Consider the following 18,652-nt stretch of genomic DNA (forward strand, 5'->3'; position numbering starts at 1 on the left):
GACTTCTAGTGGTAAAGACATTGCCAAGCTTTACCTGTTGGATTTGCTCCCCTCTCCTATCAAACAGTTTGGTTTATTCCGTTTTACTCTATTGGTGAGGAGGCCAGCAACTCCTCCGGATTGGGCAGAGAAAACCCAGGTTGCCTCGGTAACAGTACGACGCGGCACTGCATGCGTTTTGTTAAAGGAAGAACGAGACATCTTTACCATTGAATTGGTTACCCGGATACCAAAGGGACGTGCACTCGAGTTCCAAATTCCCTCGCCCCGCCTTCTCCCCTCCCGCGGACAATGGTGATCAGAGGAATGACGTCAGCTTTCCCTGCAAGCATGTCAGTGTGATGAGACAAGGAGCCAGCGGCTGGAACTTGGGGAAGCGCTGTGTTTTACTCGTTTTCGGCAACACCCCTTCCGCTAACCGCGTTGAATAAGGCAACTGTATCTATCTCATGCTTTTAGGGGGAATCCTTTCTGCCTCCGCCTTTTACGTAAAGCAAGTGAAGAGCAGCCTCGGGCGAGGGGCGGAGCAAAAAATCGCCGGCCGGCTAGAGAATTTAGTCCGAGTAGATTTTGGGTGTAACAGCTGAATCCGCACAAACCCGCTAGAACCTTGGAAACCGAAAGGAGTCCGCGCCCTGCAATGATCTGAAGTATCTGAGCCTGTCAGTGTTAATTGTGGACCACTTCGACTTTAATTTCATTATTCTGTTTATTTTAAGACGGCGGCTGTTCTACACCCCGGAATTGCACAATTGCTTTTGTTGTGTCAGAGTGGGAGATGCCGGCAATGAGATTGGGGCAGTGCTGGGAGAACTCCTCTTCCTTGGACTAAAGCTGCAGGCTAGCACTCACTTGCAATACTATCAGCCACCTACAGCAGCAAACCATTGCCATACTCTACTTGGGAGCCTGAGTGCTTGGTGAGTTGCACACTTATTCACTGGCTACTTCTTCATTACAGGCTTCAGTGGTGTAACTCAGGTGTTAATGGACCCCACAGCTAATTCATTTTACATCCATCAACATATCCGAGGTTTGCTTTTTTTTATTCAAATATGTGTTGAAGTTACTCATTATTAGGGCCTCACCCCCCATACCCCTGGGACCCCCTAGGTCTGCTTCCTCTGTAGTTGGGCCCCTGACAGTCTTCCTCCCTCTGTGCCTTCTGCTGCTGCTGCTGCTGCTGTGAGACCGGTTTTCTTGTACATAATGCTTACTGATGTGTCTTCTTGGAATCTGGCTGGATTGCACCTTCCAGCATTCTCCACAGCTAGCCAGTAATGGTTTGCTGGGTGGGAAATGCAGTTCAGTAATAGCTGAAGGGTGAATACCATCCCTGAGAGTGTTAATCACATCCGGTTATTGTATAATGAGCAGAAACTTACAAACAAGAATGATGAGTAGCTTCCACCTTTTTAATTATGTTTAATCTGTGATAGGTTAAACCGGTTCCAAGATAGTTTGCATTAATTCTCATTAGATTTATGACCGTCTCTTATGTGAGGGCTCTGAACTGATTTTGCCAGTCCTGCCTGCTATTTTGATTACATTTGCATGGAAATATGACTGCTTGCACCAGTGCAATGAAGAGGCAAGGTTTCCCTTCTGCTGTTTGCAAAAAAAAAAGAGCAAATCTGCCATATGTCATCTTTCTTTCTGAGATGCCCACAGAATGAACAGTTTTGGCAGTTATTTAAAAAATATATTCTCTTACAGTACAGTATTCTGTGATTTGTATAAAATAGTGGTTGACATAGTGCCTTGCAGTTTTTATTTGCCAGACATATTTTAGCATGAAATAAATAAAACTGCATCGAAATTTGTTGTTTATAAGCCCCTAAACCACTTCCTTCTTCCGTATTCTGTGAAGACAGTCCGTTTTTACAGCATTATTGCGAGCATTCTGATAGCAGGGATTCACAAAAACAAATTGAGTAGCAGAAATGACATAGCGGATTACTGCTATAGTTTATATACACTGGCTGTTCCCCCAGAGTAAATAGTTGTTCCCTTAAGTGTCACTGCTGCTCTACATCAGGATGGAATCTTCAAGGTCATTGAGAAGGGAGGGAGTTTACTTAATTACACCATTTGAGTGAAAAAGTCATGCTCCATTGGTTGTAATGGTAGTATTTAGTTGCTTATATATTTTGGGAAAATGGACCAATCTCCCTTGTAGCAATGTAATTCAGCTATACAGTGGGGCTGGTGGTGTGATACCTATTAAATGAAACAAAAGGGGCTATCCGGCACTCAAAGGTGTTTTTAGGGCATGAAGCATGAAATGTGTGTAAGTTTTAGATTCTACAAATACATTTTATTTTTATTTTATGTTTTGGCCCAGTGGATTCCTTTGAGTGCTGGATAGCCCCTTTTGTTCCATTTGATTTATTTCTGTTTGATGCTCCCTGAAGCCGAGGGTCTGATGCACCTGGACCACTGGTTACATTTGGTTAGTTTATCTACACTAGTACTCTGTAGCACCATTTTCTTTGTTTTGGAGTGATACCTATTAACAGGATATAAGGAAATATATGTCTATATTATGTTAGGCTGAACATGGCATATTTAGCAGTGTGACTGTGCTGTTTATTATTTTCAAAGACTATGTTTGAAATTAGAATTGTTTTTTTGTCAGGATGTGCCTTCGTTTCTAAATGCAGATTATGGAATTGATATGAAAATGGAGAATATTTTAGCAGCCGGAAGCCTGAATTTTGGGAATCCTTGTCCTTAGTCTAATTTACATGTTTCTTTTGTGTTCCATACATGAATTCAAGAGTTTTAGTTAATCTAGCATACTTGTGTTTAGTAAATTGTAAAATACTCTTTTACCCTTTTGAACTATATGTATTGTGTGATTTATTTTTGGCTGTGTCTGCAAAGTGTGTCTTTTTATGCACTTTAGAAAAACTTTGTGTGCAGAGTTTTGGGAACAAGCCAGTCAGAAATAATGTTTGTGTTAATGGTATTTTCTGTGTGCTGCAGAATTTTTGTTGTGTGTGCGACATTCTGTACTTTAGAAAATGATCTATGGCCTCAAATATGGATCCTGGTCTCTGGGAAACTATACTGCTGACTTTTGGACCTTCTAACAACTTCTTGGAGGGGGTGATATAGTAAAAATTAAAGATCACAATGTTCCTTCAGTTCGAGAATATTGATGTAAAAATTAAAAAAACAGCATTTATGGAAACCAATAGGACTGTACTGTTTTGCAAAAACCACACTTCGTGCTACTCGCTTCTGTAACTATTATAGCAATTTTATTGAGGTGCGGAAGAATGTGGTGAAAAGTCAATTACGTTTTTTTACTTCAGCATGAAATTTAGCCATTGCTGTTGTTTATTTGCCTTTTATGTCAGTAAATTGTCATCTTGTACACTTCAGTAGTTCTAGCACAGTGACATATAATTTTATGTAAATTTAGCAGCTTATTGTATAATAGAAAGTGTCAGTGTACCAAATTCTAGTAAAATGCTCATGTTCTTAAAAACAAAAATAAAATAAATAAGTATGTGAAGCTATGTTTCATTAAAATGGCTTGGGGACCACATTTAGCCTGTGGGACGCCTGTTGGAGTGCCATGTTATACGATATGTGTACCATCTAGATACAGTTAAGCCAGAAGAACACCGTAATTTTGCTAGTACAGTATGTGGAGAATGCCTACGATATGGCCCACTTGTTTCTAAAATAGCTGGCATATGGGAAGGATAGTTATTAGTGGATTGGAATGAGTAGAATGGTACACTATATGACAAAATGTATCTGGACATCCAATCTTAAAGGGGTTATACACCTTCAAACACTTTTTTCAGTTTAATTGGTTTCAGACAGTTCACCAGAAAGAGACTTTTTTCAGTTACTTTCTATTTGTAACCATTTGTCTAATATTGGAGTCTAAAATTAAAATTTTCACCTTCTAAAGCAGCTCTGGGAGGGGGGTCGCTAACTCTTAACTATTCTAAATTGATGCATTTAGTTGATACATTGGTCATCTTTGTCTCTGCTGGTCAGAATCCCTGAGTTTCACTAAAGGCAGATGTTTGAATTGATACAATAGTTGCTAATATTCCAAAGATACTGCTGATAAATGTAACTAATGAAACAACTAAATGTAGCAAATTGTAACCATTCAGAATCTGCTCCTGGATCACTGAGCTGCCAGACTGAAACACCAGAGACAGGAACATTAAACTTAAGGGGAACTCCACAAAAACAAACATAACTTAAGCTTTCTGAAAAGTAAACATAATTTCAAGCAACTTTGCAATATACATCATTTAAAAAATATGCAGTCTTTTCATGATCTTTAATGGTTTCTGACAGTTCCCTAAGACTAGCCCCCTGCTCTCTAACTGATCTCTCTATTTTGCTGAGCTGGCTGACTACTGTTAATTTGTATCAACAGCCAGCTGTCTTCAGCCTGCATCCTCCAAACCCCACAATTCCCTGCACCCATGATTTCAATAAGGAAATGAACATCACAGTGCAATGCATTTTGGGTCATGTAGTTCCTGCATTGTTTAGTCCCTCCTGCCCTGCAAGGATTTCAAATGATGCAGAAAGAGAAGAACTATTAAACAAAGGATTCAGCATAGAAAATTGCATTTATTCATACTTTTTAAAGAAGCAGGTAACTGTGATGGATATATTAGGGATTTTTGTGTTATGTGCAGGGGCGATTCTTGCTATAATGCCGCCTGAGGCGGCCTTCTTTCGCCGCCCCCTTCCCTCCTCCTAGCACTAACCTTTATAGCGCCGGAGAGGGCAGGGGCGGTCCGCGACGATTCGTGCAGAGAGCGCAATAGCGCTCTCTGCGCTAGAAGAGCCGAATTTCCGGTTTGAAAACCGGAAATTCCGCTCTTAGTTACCAGGAGCGGCATTTTTGCCGCCCCTGGCAACCAGGGGGGCGCTGCCGCCTGAGGCGAGTGTCTCAACTCGCCTCATTGGTGGAGCGCCCCTGGTTATGTGGGCCTCTTTATCAAATTTTGGTTGGGAAGCTGGAGTTCCCCTTTAAGCTTAAATTTCAGGAAAACTGAAAAAAGACTTTGTTTCTGGTGAACAATCTGAAAACGACTCAACTAGAAAAACATGGAAAAATCACTGAACCCTTCCATTGAACCCTTGGGAGGGTTTTTTTTTTATTATTTTTACTGGGCGATCAGCCTGACACACGGATACATCATAATGTGCAATGCAAAGCATCAGTTGGAGTGGTGTAAAGATTGGTTTTATTGGGCTGTGAGATGGTTAAAATGCATTTTTGGAGTGGTGAATTTTTTAAATAATATCTTTTTGGCCATTTAAAGCAAGCCTTAATGACACAGCATACAATTACATTTCCTTTTCAGCAGGATGAAGGTCTGTGTGCACAAAGGAGGTCCACATAGAATTGGTTTACTGAAATGGGAGTAAAGAGTCTGTGGCCTCAACCCAACTTAATATCTGTGGCATGAAGTGGAATGCCAACTGCAAGCCATGGCTGCTCAACATTACTAATGTTCTTGTGGCTGAATGGATGCAAGTCCCACAGCCAATGTCCCAAAGTTAATGGATATCCTTTCCACTAGTGTAGAGTAATGCGAAAATGATGAACAATTTCATATTGAAAACTTCAAATTTCATCATGCAGTGGTGGATAAGCAGGCATTTTTGACACTTTTGGCCATTTAATAAATGTTGGGCGTGATGGGACAGATGGTATCCACAAAGGACTTTAATATGTCAGACATATTTAGATGGTGGTATATAAATAATGTATTGGGCACAGTGTTGTTAATGTGCTCTAAAGTGTTGGGCTTTGTGTGGATTCTGTTTTAGGTTTTGTGTTTGAGGCACACCTTGTAACTAGATGTAGTTTTAACAAAGTTATTTGAAACTTCATAATAAAAACACTTAAATGGGACTAGTTTGTACAGAGAATATGTGAGCTGAACTTTGGCCAGGAACACTTGCACCCCTTGGTTGCCGGATTAAAAATTTGGTGCTCAGTGCAGACAGCAGCATCAAGAGTTGTAGGTTAGCCATGTCCTTACCACCTGCCTTAGAGCAGGCAGTAAGGATAGGGAACTGATGGCAAGCTGTGCCTCCTGCTACTCGCTAACTTGTGTGTGTAAATTATGTGCAAGCTAGGAGCAGATAGGTGCTGGTGAGGTGCCACCCTCACACCCACCCCTCTTAGTTTGATCCATGGGGTATGCTGCTCTCCTTTTGCAGAGACCTGCAGCAAGTTACAAATTGCTTTAGCTACAGACTGAGTAACTGAGTAACATACCATGCATCAAGCAGAGCATTGAGGGCAAATGTTGAGCCCATTCTATAGGCCAGGCTTTATAAGCAAACAGCCTGATTGGGGAGGAGGGCATATGCCAGATAACATATAGTTATGTACAATCTACACTTACGCAGACTTATTCACTGAAATCAGAATGTTTCAGATGGCAGCAAGCAGTGCTCTGCTGAACAGTACATGATTGTAATAATTCACAAAGAGCATGCACTTATAGGGAAAACTATGTCAGACACTCTTGTAAATTGCATACTGCAAATTTTTTGATGAGTCTCTTTGTAGTTGCAGCAACTATTAGACAAATGTAAGCTTATAAATTTTTACTCTGTGAATTACTGACTTTTTTCCCCCACGTGTCATAAGTAGTCCAAACTCTGACCTTGTCCCACCCTTCCCGAGGCGTCCTTATGTCCAACTTCTGCCTCCGGTAGTTGATATTTACATTCTCTTGCCTGTTTCGTCCTATCCCCTTCAATGACATCAGAGATGACTATTAATATAGAAATACCAACAACTCACCGGGTCAGGTTGGATGTGAGTTGACTTTTTGTGAACCCCCTGCATCTCTACATGGAACATTCCTCTTCTGCAAATATACATGAGTGGGAGCTGCCTTATTTCTGCCTGTAATTAATGCATGTGAACAGTAGGTCATGATGCGGGAAAACAGTGAAGATTAATTCTCTTTTAACTCCTGTATAAGTCACTTAGTAGAACATTGTGATATAAAAGTTATAATTTAAAGAAAACATGATGTATAACGCAAACTCAATTGTGTGTCAGTGCATTTATATGCATTTAAATGCAGTTTGATTTTAGTAGGTTGGGTATTATTCAAGGCAGTGTTTGCTTTTTAACTGAGAAGCATCTGGGTGTATTGATTTTTAGGAGGTTCATTGTTGAGAATGGCCCATGTGACCAGTTATTTGGGCTTTCTCTCTTTTTGGCAAGAATGTGACTTCCTGCTTGGCTAATTTAAGGTTTTGTGTATGAATAGCTTGAAAAGTCTCATTTAATCTTAGAAGTAGTAAGTGAACTCACAGTATTTTAATTTTTTAAACAGTACCATGAAATGTAGAATTCGACTCCCACATAAAAAGGTTATTGTACAGGTATAGGATCTGATATCCAGAAACTTGTTATTCAGCTAGCTTCCATAGACTCCATTTTAAGAAAATAATTCTAATTGTTTTTATAAATCCTTTCCCTTTTAACCTCAAAAAAACAAATCCGTTTTTTTTTTTATCCCAACTAAGATATAAGTAATCCAAATTCCAAAAATGGAGATTCAAATTACAGAAATATCCCTTATCTAGAAAGCCCCTGGTCCTGAGCATTCTGGATAACCGGTCCCATAGCTGTACTAGAGCAGTAGATTGTACATTTCCTGTTATCCTCATGATGCTTTTTGTTTGTTTACATGCCAATCAGAGTTATAGAATAAAGAGCCAACTACGGCACTGCAATAGTTAAATGGCCAGTTTACCTTCAAAATTTTCCTTTCAAATAATACAAAATAAAAATTGTAATTTTAGGTGTAAATTAAGAAAATTGTGAAACAATTGGAAAACAAAGTTTTTGGTGTAGTAAATAGCAAACTACCCTTTCTGTAAAGAAAATATTGCATTTCTATTACATTTACTTTTCACAGAACAACTTTATATAAAATTTTCTGCTAATTGTTGTCTATTTATTTAAATTTATATTTTTTATGTGGTATGTTTTATTAGGCACTATTACTTCATACCAACCTTCAGCTTACTAGAAATATGAACATTAGGGTAAGGGCACACCTGGCATTTCAGGGAGATTTAGTCGCCTGGCGACTAATTGCCTCTTCTATGGGGCGACTAATCTCCCCGAATGGCTTCCCCCTGTCTTCGGCTAGAATGAAAAATCGCCTGCGGCATGGCACACGCGGTGCTTCGTATTCCGAAGTCGCCCAAAGTTTCCTCATGAAGCAACTTCGGACGACTTCAGAAAACGAAGTGCCGTGTGTGCCATGCCACAGGTGATCTTTCATTCTAGCCGGCGGAAGACAGGGGGAAGCCGTTTGGGGAGATTAGTAGCCCCAAAGAAGAGGTGATTAGTCGCCAGGCGACTAAATCTCCCCGAATCGCCAGGTGTGCCCTTACCCTTAGGCAGCACCTATTTACTGTGTTATTAGAGGTCTGTGGCAATTACATTTAACCTCTCTCCATTTTATTTATTATGTGTAAACTGAACAGGTTAATAGAAAAAGCTTTAACCCTTGAAGTGCTAATGCTGTTTGAGTCTGTGTATCTGCATCCTTCAGATTGTGTCTACATGACTATTCCAGACTGCCTTTTAGTTTTTGCCACAAAAAATATACAGACAGATTATTTCCTTTGAGGCAATACAATCCAGCAGCTGTAGTAAAAGGTTTTGCATCAACTTCTATTTGATGGTAGGGCCATAGGGAGATATTCTACATAAGTCATCCACTCCTTATAGTTCACATTGAGACACTCCAATTGCATTTTGCTGACAAAGGTCTGCCATGTATTTGTATGGCAAGCTAATTTCACTTGTAATATCCACTACTAGTAACTGCAGCAAACCTGAATCAAGGTGTATGCTATGTTGTCAGAAAATGATAATGTCATGCAAAGAAGATTATAGACCAAAAGAAAGTTGGTGTTCACTAAAGGGTCATAAATGATCTAACTGGGCATGTATTTGTTGCTTTTTCATCGTGGCATCAACTCTAATTTGGTCTTGTTGATTGAAAGTGATAGTGTGTGTAAAGCCAGTGTCCATGGCAAAGACATTTCATACATTTCTGTTCCATAAATTGTTCCTATAACAGCATCACCACATTATGGTAAATGCATGTACCTGTACACAGTGCATCCTTCCTTATATTAAATTAAAAGTTCAGAGGTTTGTTTTTTTTTTTGTAAATCACATTGTAATGATACAGTCTTAAAGGGATCCTGTCATCGGAAAACATTTTTTTTTTTTTCAAAACGCATCAGTTAATAGTGCTACTCCAGCAGAATTCTGCACTGAAATCCATTTCTCAAAAGAGCAAACAGTTTTTTTTATATTCAATTTTGAAATCTGACATGGGGCTAGACATTTTGTCAATTTCCCAGCTGCCCCTGGTCATGTGACTTGTGCCTGCAGTTTAGGAGAGAAATGCTTTCTGGCAGGCTGCTGTTTTTCCTTCTCCATGTAACTGAATGTGTCAGGGTAATGTTGCACTCTTGTGCTTAAATGAAATTAAGAAGTCAGATGGATTATGCTGCTCAGTATAAGAAGCTTACTTCTTGTAAAGAAGATTGATATTGGTAATTCCTTAGTACAATTATATTGTCACTTATCTAGTTTACAAGAGAGTAGGAGTCTTTGTTAAATACAGCGCGATCCAACTAGTACAAGTGCTATTTTGTTAGTAGGGCTTTTGAGTGTAGTTCATGAATATAGTATTGCCTTGGCCTCTATTGAGCACTGGACTTTGTTGGTTCATTGTAATAAAAGTTGGTTTAAAGGAACAGTTCAGTGTAAAAGAAAAATCTGGGTAAATACGCTGGGCAAAATAAAAATGTAATGAACTGTATAAAGGCTGGAGTGTCTGGATGTCTAACATGATAGCCAGAACACTACTTCCTGCTTTTCAACTCTCTAACTCTGAGTTAGTAAGCGACTCTAAGGGGGGCCACATGGGAAATAACTGTTCAGGGAGTTTGCAATTGATCCTTAGCATGCAGGTCAGATTCAAAAGCAACAGTTATGACCCATGTGCCCCCCCTTCAAGTCACTGATTGGTTACTGCCTGGTACCCAATCAGTGGAAACCAAGAAAGCTGCAAAGCAGGAAGTAGTGTTCTGGCTATGATGTTAGACATCCACTCATGGCTTTATACATTACATTTTTGGTATTAGAAACATTTTCTGTCTACCCAGTTTTTATTTTTATAGTGAACAATTCCTTTAAGTCTAATAGCACACAGGGTATGTTGATCAGGTAGCCATGACTCCCATGATCCCCATGCACAGAATGACCCTACAGCGTAGTCTGAAGACAGCAGAACCGATAGCAAACAAATTGCATATAACAGGCATTTTCTTAAAAGAGAAAAAAAGATACATATATAGGATAGGAATATGGCTAAGGCCAAATGGAGCTTTTTCTCAGCATGTAAGCAAAATATGTGCTATATCTAGGGTTGCACCAAATCCAAGATTCCGTTTGGGATTCGGGCAGGACTGAGACTGAGCCGAAAGTGCCAGTTGAATTGAAATGTACAAAACATTTTTCAAGGGCATATTCAGCAATGTAAGTGTATTTTGAATTATCAAGTTGTGTTTATTATTGTGTTTAGCATAAGGGGCATGTAAAAGATCTCCGAGTGATATAAACATCGCTTTTAAACCAAATCTGCCATTTGTCAGGACAGAAGAAAGCGATAAGTAGTCCTCTACTTCAAATTCACTGTGTGTTTTTTCTATTCTGTTGCCTACAATAGTAAAGCATAGTTCTATGGGGTTTTCCCTCTCAACCATTCAAGTCCGTGAATGAGTGAAATATATTAATCTTGGTTGTGCAGTTTCAAATCTCTGCCTTGTCTGGGGTGGATCACAAGAGCTATAAGCTTGGAGCTTTGTAGAAGGGGAAGTCTATATTTAACTCGGCAATGATTTGCATATGAGTAATAAGTGTAACTGACTTCAGCTAGCCGAACAGCTTTGAGCGTGTTATTAATATTAATTAGGGATGCACCGAATCCAGGATTCAGTTCAGGATTCGGCCAGGCTTCGGGCTTTTTGAGCAGGATTCGGATTCGGCCGAATCCTTGTGCCTGGCCGAACCGAATCCGAATCTTAATTTGCATATGTAAATTAGGGGCGGGTACGGAAAGCACGTGACTTTTCGTCCACTTTTTCCTTTTCTGCTCCTAATTTGTATATCCAAATTAGGATTCGGTTCGGTATTCGGCCGAATCTTTCACCAAGGATTCGGGGATTCGTCCGAATCCAAAATAGTGGATTCGGTGCATCCCTAAAATTAGTAGTCAAGGCTATATAACACTGTAATATGCCTGTTAATCAGTCACTCCTCTCTTTGCAATTGGTTAAGAGGGCAGGATAAGGATATAGCACTAAACTTTAAAATATAGTTGAAATGTGCTAATGAAAAAAAAAGATTTAACAATATGCATTTTGACACATCACAACATATTATTTTAAACAGTATTTTAAAAATGCCCCTGATCAGTAAAACATCAGTGGCCACTATTACTTAAGGTTAGAATGGCACTAATCATAAAGAAGTACTAGAACTGTAGATATTGTAGTACTACAACTCCCAGGTGCTTACAGCAGCTTTATAATGGAAGGATGATATTATTTTTTTTTCTACAACCCCTTGAGTTCCACTGGCCAGAATCCAGGTTACAGAGCAGAAGAAATTAAGGCAAAGGGCAAAGTCGTGTCCACTAATACACTAATGAGAAACACACTTGTGTCTGAACGCATTCCTCTACAGTTGTGCTAAAGTACCGTAGTCACCTGCTTGCTTAAAGGTGCAAGGTTTACCAATGCAACGGAGCCCTGGAAATAGCATCTGCATTACAGCGGACCTGTCACCTACACATAAAAAGCTGTATAATGAAAATCCTTTGCAAATTAAACATGGAACCCAATTTCTTTGTGTTTTTTTTTAATTAAAACATCCATACCCGTTATATAGGTGTTTAAATATCTGAGCTGTCAATCAAATATCATCTGCCCCGCCTCTATGCCTGAGTCAGTCACTTTCCATTCAGCAATTCCTAGATGTCACTGCACTCCTCACATCCCTCCTTCCAACCTCACACTTTATAATTGTGTAGGGCACTGATGGTGGGCATTGGTCACCCATTGTGGTGCATACACAAGATTTTGAGGTGTGCCACAACATGGCTCCTGCCTGCTTGCTGTGATTGTGTAATTCCAAAACTGAAGGAAACACAATTTAAATAATAAATATTGTATAAGTAAAGTATTTTGCTCAACTAACATGATAGAAAAGAATTTGGAATTATTTGTTAAGGTGACAGGTCCCCTTTAAAGGAGAACTAAACCCTAAAGTTGTAGTTTTAAAGTATGTGCCGACTGGGTGGTGGTACCTGCACCATATAGGACTACATCGGAGAATGTAGTAGGTGTATGGCTTCTAGATATTGCTCATATAAAGTATAATCCCCCTACACACACACACTCCTCACATACTACCTACTGAACTTCCATCACATGTGGTTGATGGCTGTTAAACCTAAAAAGTGACTTCACTTCAGCTCTAGTAACTTAAGGCAACATAAATAGCAGAGGGCCTGAAAAGAAAAATAAGTTATACATTTTTTTTAAATTAACAATAAAATTGAGCCTCAAAGTCTGCTTGGACATCAGCAACCAGGCAGCCTTTTAAGCTGTAGGCTTGAAAGACCCAGAATAGGAAGGCCTAAAGTTCAAAAAACTTACAGAATAAATAATGAAGACCAAGTGAAAGTTGTATCTGGGAACCCAAATAATTGTTCATGTTCTGTATGCTCTTCTATTTCTCTCAGATTTGGTTACAGTGATTAGAATACAGTACATACAGGTCCACGGAAGAAGCACTTGGCAAAGCAGATTACAAAATGCACCAATAAGGTCACTCCCTAGCTGGGATATTCATTTACCTCATTGTATTCTTTCAGCATTGAATGGAAAATCCAAATTTGTGTTTAATTACAGTGGTGTGAAAAACTATTTGCCCCCTTCCTGATTTCTTATTCTTTTGCATGTTTGTCACACTTAAATGTTTCTGCTCATCAAAAACCGTTAACTATTAGTCAAAGATAACATAATTGAACACAAAATGCAGTTTTTAAATGAAGGTTTACGTTATTAAGGGAGAAAAAAAACTCCAAATCTACATGGGCCTGTGTGAAAAAGTGATTGCCCCCCTTGTTAAAAAATAACTTAACTGTGGTTTATCACACCTGAGTTCAATTTCAAAGGTTATAAAGCCATTTCTAAAGCTTTGGGACTCCAGCGAACCACAGTAAGAGCCATAATCCACAAATGGCAAAAACATGGAACAGTGGTGAACCTTCCCAGGAGTGGCCGGCCGACCAAAATTACCCCAAGAGCGCAGAGACAACTCATCCGAGAGGCCACAAAAGACCCCAGGACAACATCTAAAGAACTGCAGGCCTCACTTGCCTCAATTAAGGTCAGTGTTCACGACTCCACCATAAGAAAGAGACTGGGCAAAAACGGCCTGCATGGCAGATTTCCAAGGCGCAAACCACTTTTAAGCAAAAAGAACATTAAGGCTCGTCTCAATTTTGCTAAAAAACATCTCAATGATTGCCAAGACTTTTGGGAAAATACCTTGTGAACCGACGAGACAAAAGTTGAACTTTTTGGAAGGTGCGTGTCCCGTTACATCTGGCATAAAAGTAACACAGCATTTCAGAAAAAGAACATCATACCAACAGTAAAATATGGTGGTGGTAGTGTGATGGTCTGGGGTTGTTTTGCTGCTTCAGGACCTGGAAGACTTGCTGTGATAGATGGAACCATGAATTCTACTGTCTACCAAAAAATCCTGAAGGAGAATGTCCGGCCATCTGTTCGTCAACTCAAGCTGAAGCGATCTTGGGTGCTGCAGCAGGACAATGACCCAAAACACACCAGCAAATCCACCTCTGAATGGCTGAAGAAAAACAAAATGAAGACTTTGGAGTGGCCTAGTCAAAGTCCTGACCTGAATCCTATTGAGATGTTGTGGCATGACCTTAAAAAGGCGGTTCATGCTAGAAAACCCTCAAATAAAGCTGAATTACAACAATTCTGCAAAGATGAGTGGGCCAAAATTCCTCCAGAGCGCTGTAAAAGACTCGTTGCAAGTTATCGCAAACGCTTGATTGCAGTTATTGCTGCTAAGGGTGGCCCAACCAGTTATTAGGTTCAGGGGGCAATTACTTTTTCACACAGGTTTGGATTTCTTTTCTCCCTAAATAATAAAAACCCTCATTTAAAAACTGCATTTTGTGTTTACTTGTGTTATCTTTGACTAATAGTTAAATGTGTTTGATGATCAGAAACATTTTGTGTGACAAACATGCAAAAGAATAAGAAATCAGGAAGGGGGCAAATAGTTTTTCACACCACTGTATTTGGCCAGGAGTAGGTTACCTTTGTATCATGGTGTAGATTTTGATTGTAAAGCTTATTTTTTTTTCTTTTAGCACAGATAGTACATGCATGAACTTGATGCTGTTTCCCAACCTCTTCAGATACTGTTTCCCTTTTTCATCTCTTCACCATAATAATGTTAAATACACGTTAGTTTATTATAATAATAATAATTATTATAATGCCATAACAATAACTTTATTAAAGTTCCAGGAACATTCACAAGCATGCATTCTAAAGCTGTCTTTACAGTGAGACCGCCCAGCCCCACTTCTCTGGAGCTCCTTAGTGAGGAATGTAGGTTCTAGCCTCTACCCCAGGATGAAACAAAGATCTATAGGTTATTTTTCATAATACACAAGTTTCTACAAATGTTCTCACAGAAATGTTTATTATTATTCACATATTTATAAAGCATAAAATAAAGTATACAGATTGCATATAAAAATACTGACAAACCCTGCTCATTAGAGCTTAACATGCATATAAAACAGATCTAACCCAGTAATGTACAGTATATGTTACAATATTTGAATCCCTGTTATCTGTTGGGCTATTTTCAGAATGGCTCTTCTTTTAACAGCTGTTTTTCCCCAAGCATAGTTTTGGTATTCATCAGTTACAAGACTTTCTGTCTGTTTACACAAGTGTTGCTGAGCTTTGCTATGGCGGCTGTTCTATAACTTTACATAATAGTTAGGCTCCAGTTTTCTGTAGAACTTCAGCTTCTGATGTCTAGAGATTGGAAAGAAGGCAAGAAGCCCTTGTGGTTTATGATGATGAGATCATCAGTGATTTCCAGCTGCACTGTCATAAACAAGTTAATCTCAGACATTTATATTCTAGGGCCCTTTGTGTTGTGTCTTCCTAAAATAATAAGTGAATGGAAAATCTTTTTTTTTTTTTTTAAACCATTTTTTCCCCATGTTATCAATGTTTTTTTAATATGCAACGTTGGTTACTGAGAATGTTTTCTGAAAACTTAAATTATGCAGAATGGTTTTATGTTACTTGAAATGGTATTGGTGCTGAACTTTGCTAAGGCAATAGTTCCCATTCATAATGCAAATAAAGAGTTGGAATTCATACCTCCCAACTGTCACGTTTTGAGTGGGACAGTCCCGATTTTGACAGCTCAATCCACAGTACCGGATTGTTACTGAAATGTCCCAACTTTCTCTTTAATCTCCTGCACTGACCAGGCCAGAAAAAGATACAAAGTTTCTTAAACTCATTGGATTTTGGCAGAGAGCCCAGAATACATAGCAGGTGTACTTTGATACTTTTGTAACAATTTAAGATTGTAAAAAAAAAAAAAAGAATTGTAAAAATCTAAGATAAGCAGAGAAGCAATTGTAACAATTTCAGTCTTTTGGGGAAGCTGTGGCGTGCAGTTAAAGGGAAATTCACCTTCATTAGCAACTGTAATAACACATAAAAACCAAAGAAATAACCTGCCAAATTTTGTAAAATGAACATGGTAATTAGGGGGTGTGGCCACAAAAATGTGTGGTAAATATTTTTGTCCCTCTTTCTATTTCCAAAATGTTGGGAGTTATGGTAATGTTCTTCACCAGCAGAAAGGCCAGCTTTTAAATTTTACTACCTATTTCAGGGAAGAATAAATGAATGATAAATATATGCTCTCCAGACTGAACAAAATGTGTGCTGTAAAGCATAGGTACCCATAGTACATTACTGATAATTGTCAAGTATATTGTCAGTATGCAGTATAGTGCCATGTTGATGTATTACTACTAATTTAAATATATTAAATAACAATTTGAACAAATACATATTACTATACAACAGCAAATACCAGGTTAAAATTCCAGGTTTGCCGCCCCTTGTAACTGTCCGCTCACTGCCGCCTGAGGCAATAAACAGCCAGGCAAATGCTGCTTTTATTTTTACAGATTACTTTTAATACATATTTTCAATGTGATCATTCATATTGGAAGTTGGTTAACATTACATTTTCATACAGTATACTATGCAAGTAAAAACACTGCACACCTGCCCTTGTTAATGGGCTCCCCAGCTTTCTGACTAAAAACATCGATACTTGTCATCTAGAAACATATTTTACAATAACTACAGTTGTGATTTTTAACGTTTATTTTACACTCCAGTATGTTAACTTTATGTTGCATTACTGTGTTGTAGCTGACCATTTTTTATTAGCTAATTGGTACAGTAAATACCAACATGAAGATTTTTACATTCTTCCTACAAAACACTTTGTAGGAGTTAGCATTTGCTTGGCTGATGTATTTGTTGAAATGTCAGTTGGAGCTGTTCTGTCTGGCAAGCATCAGGATAGCTGGGTCTGTTAATTATGCAGTAAAATATGTGTGGCCTCCTTTTTAGTCCAAGACCAGCGGGTAAAGCCATTGTACACAATAAAGCACTGACTCCTCTGAATGGCTCATTCATGATTTCTGCAGATTTTTCACTCAATCAGCAGCAACAAGTGGGTTTGTAATTAGAACAGGGTACACACATTGTGCACGTTATACTCCTATCAAATCGAGCTGCTTTCTTGCTGTGAAAATGTTTAAATTCAGTGAACTTTTTAAATATATCAAGCTGCTAGCAGAAAAAAAATTATTGTATTGTCCAGATTTCAGCTTGTCCAATAGTCAAGCGGTTTGTTCTGTTGCTTGCTGACATATTTTGAGATCTCTCGTCAGTTAATTTATTATACCCGTTTCACACCACCAAATATAAAATAAATGAAAGAAATATGAACAGTAACACCAACAAAAGTGTACACACTGGTAAAACTGGTGTGTTTGCTTAAGAGTGTTGTAGCCCACTCGCACAACCCTGGCCTTCAGCAGTTCAGCGCCTTGTGCACGGTGTTGGAGGGATCGGCACCCTCCTCAGCAAACTATACAAGAAAACACTGGCACTCAAAGGCAAGTAACAGCAGGGTTATACCCTTGCGTATTTATTCTGCAAACGTGCAACGTTTCGGGGTCAGACCCCTTTGTCAAAGGGGTCTGACCCCGAAACGTTGCACGTTTGCAGAATTAATACGCAAGGGTATAACCCTGCTGTTACTTGCCTTTGAGTGCCAGTGTTTTCTTGGATGTGTTTGCTTAAGAAACACTACTAGAATTTATATAAAAAAAGCTGCTGTGTAACCATGGGAGCAGCCATTCAACCACAGGATACACTGCAGATAACACATAATGTCGGAATAACCCTATACTACATATAGTATATGTATACTCTGTATACTACAGAGCTTATCTGTTATCTGCTGTGTATCCTGTGCCTTTTCTAATTTTTTAGCCTTGAATGGCTGCCCCCATGGCTACACAGCAGCTTGTTTATATAAACTCTAGTAGTGTTTCTGAAGCAATTACACCAGTTTTACCAGTATATGGAAACAAAACATTATATTGTCATTCCTTTAAAACACTAATTTGTTGGTGTTATTGTTCTTTTAAGTTAGAAATGAATTTCTTTTAACACAAAATATATCGAACAGTAGTTATTTACAGGAAAGTTTTTCATCCTTGAATAAACCCTGTTTTTGTTCTCTCACCCTGTGGCCTTAATATTGTTTAGCATCTCTAGCTGGTTGCAACTATTTCATGTTTTCGGTTTCACAGCAAAATACCAAATTGAGGTTAAGTGTTTTAGTCTGCATTACACAAATGTGATTATGCATATATTAGCTCTAACTGTAGGTTCTGATCATTATCCTTGCAGTGCACAGCTATTCTCTTAGCTAATAACTCATTCAGCATATGGATGTTTTAAATAGGATATTTATTTCTTTAAAATTAAATTTTTTTGAGATTGAGACTGTCATGCCATTTAATATAGTACAAGCTAAATTCTTTCCTGAGCTCAAGCACCTAAACTTATACTAAAGGCAGGACTGGCCCCATGCCATATATTTTACTAAGCAGAGAAATTAACTCAATTCAAAAGCTTTTTCATGTTAGAGATATGGGATCTATTATCAGGAATGTTGTAAACTGAAGTTTTTCTAGATCCTTCTGTAATATAGAGCACGTTACAGACAATAAAGAAAAGAATAGGGCAGTACCATCTTCAAATTTAGAGGCACATTTATCAAAGTCGGGTGAATAGAATTAACCCAAAAACTCGACTCGAGTTTTTTCTCCGAAAAAAAACTTGAATGTCAGGA

General features: G+C 38.7%; 1 protein-coding gene across 1 annotated transcript in view; it reads left to right on the plus strand.

Annotated features, from left to right (window-relative positions):
• Positions 1-297: 297 nt before the first annotated feature.
• The window catches only part of LOC108719991 (trafficking kinesin-binding protein 1), a 132,845-nt gene continuing 114,490 nt past the window's right edge, over positions 298-18,652 (plus strand). The window contains exon 1 of the mRNA XM_018269344.2: positions 298-920. The gene's annotated coding sequence lies outside the window, so the exon portion shown is untranslated. The remainder of the gene's footprint in view (positions 921-18,652) is intronic.

Source organism: Xenopus laevis, chromosome 6S (genome assembly GCF_017654675.1).
Source record: "Xenopus laevis strain J_2021 chromosome 6S, Xenopus_laevis_v10.1, whole genome shotgun sequence".
Classification (NCBI taxonomy): Eukaryota; Metazoa; Chordata; class Amphibia; order Anura; family Pipidae; genus Xenopus; species Xenopus laevis.